Here is a 4,953-nt window from a genome sequence, read left to right as displayed (position 1 = left end):
ACTCAGCTGCGGATTTTCATGGATGTACCTGCTACTGTATTAACCTTACTGCTCTAATCTCTGCCAGGGAGAGGGAAGGTGCAGAAGGGAATAACCTTTACTAGAGGAAACAAGGACTTTTTCCAAATCACCTTGAAAGCTCTGCAGGCCTTAACAATGTAACCCCATCCTCTGCTGTCACCTCCTTATTCCCTCTCTGTCAATGCCCTTCCCTTTGCTTCTGCGGAGCGAGCTGCTCTGCTTCTCATGGGAAGCATGCATGCTTGGGTAGCACCCCCCTCCCTGACTTTCCTATACCAGTTGCCCCACTGTCCTGAGTGTGTTTATATGATCACACCTGTTAACTCCTAGTGAAGGTCCCAAGCTGGGTCTACCTAAAGGTCTTCCTAGAATGGAAAGGCCCCAGCCAGCCACTGGACCAGTGACAGGCTAAAGTTCTTCCCGTGCCTCTCTACCCTGTCACCTGGCCCTGCCTGGGATGGGGACACACAGCTCTCACTGGGGTCAGGTCCCACGCTGACACCTCCCTGCGGTCCCTGCAGATCCCCCAGCCCATGCCCGTGGCAGCACGCTTCCTCAGGGCCCTTCGTCAGCTCAGCTCTGCTCCTGCTACCTTCCCAAAAGCCATCCAACAGGACCTATCTGGAGCTGCTACAGCCTGGGGCCAGCTGCTGGTGGAGGGCAGAGAGGCTTTCTATCCCATTAAAGTACCCCTCCAGCCACCTTTCCAAATTAAGAAATAAAAAGAAAAATCCATCCTCCTAAAATAAGATTGATTAGATGCCATAGGTGCTAGGTGCTTTTCTGTTTTGTTTTGTGGTGGTTTGTTTTTTTTTTTTAATCCCCCTAAACCAAAATTGATTTATATGTTGTGGTTCAGGTACTTTTTTCTGCAACGGGCAATGAGAATTAGTACCACAGCTTTTTACTCAGGATAATATTTTTTTATTTGTCCCCTGGATAGACGAATCACGTCACCACCCAGTCTGCAAACCAGCCAGGGCTGACTAACCTTTCCATGATCTCACTGAGATTATTCTCCTTTCCCTTGGATAAAGCTGAAGAGGTTTGGTTCATGCTATGAAAAAATGTCCCCAGCCAGTCAATGGGAGGAGATGGCCCCTTGCAGGGTCAGAGCCCTCAAACCGTGGTAAGCAGCTGCAGAGCAGAAGAACCAAGACCTAGTAGCTGCTTTTCATGGTTTGCTCTGTTCGAGCGGTTTTTGGAATGGCTTCCCCTTACCTTTCCTACCTGCAAATGCTTGCAACACCTTGTTGAGAGAGGTCACACCTATGACTCTCTGAAGATTACTTTCTTGCTAATCCCTGTGCAAAGATACTCGCTGCTTTTTAATCCGACACCTCGGACAAAACTCCTGAGGCTGAAACGTGGTTGCTCTAGATTATGTGAAATGGCACTTATTTTATAATTTTTTTTTTTCCTTAATGACCAGAGGGGAAGATAGCATGGTAGGGAAGGATGTGGAGAAAGGGGAAGTGGGATAGAGTTGCCAGGAAATAAACTGAAGGATTTGAGTATGTGTGTGAAAGGATAAAATAAGCCCCCTCCAGATCTCATTGTTTTGCCCGGAGCGGCGTCCAAGCAACCACTTGGGTCCCTTATGTTCCAGTACAAGCTTCCACCGCCTCCTTTCTGTTTTCCAAGATGTGGGCGTGATCCCTCCCTCTTCCTCCTCTGAAACGTGGATATTAAAATCCTGCCCTTCTTTCCTGCCCTAAGGAGGGCCCGCTGGGGTGCCAGCCGGGATCTGCACTGCCCCTCGCCCAGCGCACGAACGGCCACCCTGAGGGAGGAGTGACCCCTTCCTCCCACTGTCCCCTCCCCGCCCGCCCTGCCCTTCCCCACCTCTGCAGCCCCCACGGCCTGTTTGCTTCCCTTCCTCTCCTCACTTCAAGGGCCTCACTCAGACCTCGCACACGCGACTATTCACACCAGCGAGGGGAACAGAGCTGCTCCCCGTTTGCGTTAGCCTAGGAGGATGCCAGGGCTCCCCTCCCAAGCCTTTTCCTCGCTGGAGGAGTGTGGGACAGGGCACAGCTCCAGCCCCGCTCTACCTCTCAGCCCTGGGGAACTAGCTTTGAGGTGTATTGTGCATGAACTGTTTTTGTCGTGTTTGTCTTGATCAGCAAAGCAAGAGGAATTCCACCTCCTCAGACAGGACACGACTGCGCTGATGTAAGTGAGGCCCTTCACGTGTGCAACACATACTGCAGAAATAAAGGAGAAAGCTCCATGTCTGACCAAAAACCCTGGGGTTGAGGTCTCTCTCTGTCTCTGGTGTTTGTATGCATTTAAGAGTCTCAGAGATGTCAAGTCTCATCAAAATATCCTTTATACGTGCCAAGGGTTTGGAGATCCCATTTTCCCAGCTTCTAGAGGCGCCGTTTTCACTGCTTTCTGGATATTTTGAGTCAGGGTCATGTCAGCTCAGAGAACTCCCACATCCTTGAAGATCAAAGCCAGACTGATGGACTCACTTCTAGTACAACACTTTAAGACTCAGGGTAGTCGGGTACACCCGACTAGATCCGTTCCCCAACACCAGTGCCATGCAAGTCCTTCCCTGCAAGGGTATTTCTAGAAACCCCTCAGCCTGCAGTTGTTCATGATCTCAGTGCCTCTGCCCTGTCAGAGTTAAACCTCACCAGTTCCCACTGGAGGAAAGAGCTTGCTCACATAGGCACAGGCCAAAATCAGCCTGGGATAGACCATGCTGAGAGGAGACGAGCTGAGCTGAGGCCTGGACCCATGTCGCCCTGGGAGGTTGGTTCTGGGCACCTTTGGGACCCTCCACCCACTTGAACCCTTCTGGGGATATAAGCTTCCAGTTCTGCACAGCTCAAATTTCTTGCCTGTATCACAGCTTCTATTGTCTCTGAGAGAACAAATCCCTTTGTGGGAGAGAATAAACGCCCTTGTGGGCTGCTAAAGATGCAGATTCAAGGCCAGACACCCATAGAGGTAGCCCTGACAGCCGCTTAAAAGAGCAACTGTACGTATGAATCTGTGGGGATAAGAACAGAGGCAGGCAAGGTTTGTTCATTTGCCCCAGATAAGCGAAGGCAGGGAGCTTTCCAGAGAACTCCTGACGTATTTCTTCTCCCAGGTACTGGATACCAGCTACTTTTCCCCAGACAGCCATTCCTGAAGAGCAAGGATACTACCAGTTCACTTGAGAAGCCAGTAAATCCTCCTTGTTTACCCCACATGGGAGTTACCAGAGAACAGAGCTCAGCTCTTTCCCATCAATTCCACTCACTGCCTCCATTACTGTTATTACTGTGATTAAAAAGCAATCAAAGAGAAATCTTCTTTCTGTCCTGAAATTGCTGCAAACATCTCAGTTCCACCGTTTAAGCATGAGAAGAGCAAGTGATGAGCGCGCTTTGCGCTCCTGGACTCTGTGACACTAGAAAAAAATAAAATAAAAAAGAATGGAGCTCATTGCTGAAGCAGTCTGAGGCAGCAAGCAGGACTGGCCACGCCAGCAGCACAGGGATGGAGTAATGAACCTTGCAGCTGCAGGGCTGCATCGTGCTGGCTTAGGGGATCCGGTCAGAGCAGCCCCAGACATGCCATAATGAACCTGGCTCAGCACTGCTGCACCCCCAGCTCGCAGACCAAGGCCAGCCAGCCCAGCTGGAGGGGACAGGACTGCTCCTCTCCCTCTACTCAGGCAGAGTGGAGGGGTAAGATCTGGGCTTAGGCAGCAGGTCTCCATCCCAAGGAGATCCCAGGGAGAAGGGAGGGGGGTGATGGGTCTCCCTGATCCAGCCAGCAGCTGCAGAAGGGCAGTGGACACTTAAACGCCCAAAGCTGGGCATCAGAGTAAGGCCCAGTGACAAAATTTACAATCAGGGGACTGAGAGGGAAGCAAACACCTCTTTGGGGGGCCTGGATGCCAATGAAATCAAGAGCTGTCTTCTCCCTCTCTCACCCCCAGCAATTTGCAGTTTCCTTAATGTTTGGGCTTCTGGGTCTAGTTTCTGGGCCCAGAGGAGGCTGTTTCTCAGCACAAATTTATTTATAAACCCCCACTGCCCACCAGAGCAACTCCACCCTTTCCCCTGCAGCTCTTTAGACCCAGCCTGCCACCAGCCCAAAGCACCCTCAGTGCGGTTCAAGACACGGTGGGGGCCAGGCAGGGCAGGGGCTGGGCCTGCTGCAGCCATACATATATTATATAAATGTAATTCTGGGCTCCTGAGCTAGCATGATGCATCATCTGTGGTAGGACGAGGGAATTGTACATAACGTAGGGGCAGATCTTCTTCTTGGGTGTAAACTGGCTGCAATGGTCAGCTCAGAATCAAAGCAAGTAGCTCTAAAACCTGATCATCTCTAATCAGTCATTCAGCTCACTCCATCACTTGACTTCTGTTACTAGAGCAAGACAGGCCACGTATTAACTATAAAGTTTTAAAATGAACAATTCTTCAGGGGCAAAAACAAGAATAATAAAATCTAATTGCTTGTGAACCTTTAAATTTTTGCAATATTTTAATGACATAAATTTGACACTCTTGCACAAAGATAACAGAAATAAAGTGTTCGGATTTGCTAATTAGCAAGCATAAAATACAGGAAAGTGTTCCTAATAAAACTGTTGGGATGTTCAGTCAAAGACTGTGATAGCTTCTGGATTTTCATTGCCAAGAACGGGATCTTTTACTCTCAGCTCTTTGGACTACAGACCTTGAAATGATGCAGCGTAACAGAGGATTTCCTCCAGACCGTGCTGGAGCCAAGGGGCAGACCCTTGCTCAAGGCCAAATTCTACCTTGAATATCTCATAATCTTGGGGGCTGGCTTAGGACCTGCCTTCAAGAGCTCACCTACTACACGTGAAGTTAAGTACATGGATCTGTCACACATCGAACTGGGGCTGGAAACAGATAGAAAAAACTTTGCATCTACACATATGGTGCAACC

The sequence above is a fragment of the Athene noctua genome, chromosome 26 (assembly GCF_965140245.1).
Source record: "Athene noctua chromosome 26, bAthNoc1.hap1.1, whole genome shotgun sequence".
NCBI classification, from domain to species: Eukaryota; Metazoa; Chordata; class Aves; order Strigiformes; family Strigidae; genus Athene; species Athene noctua.
The sequence above is the reverse complement of the archived record's forward strand: the minus strand, read 5'-3'. Positions refer to the sequence as shown.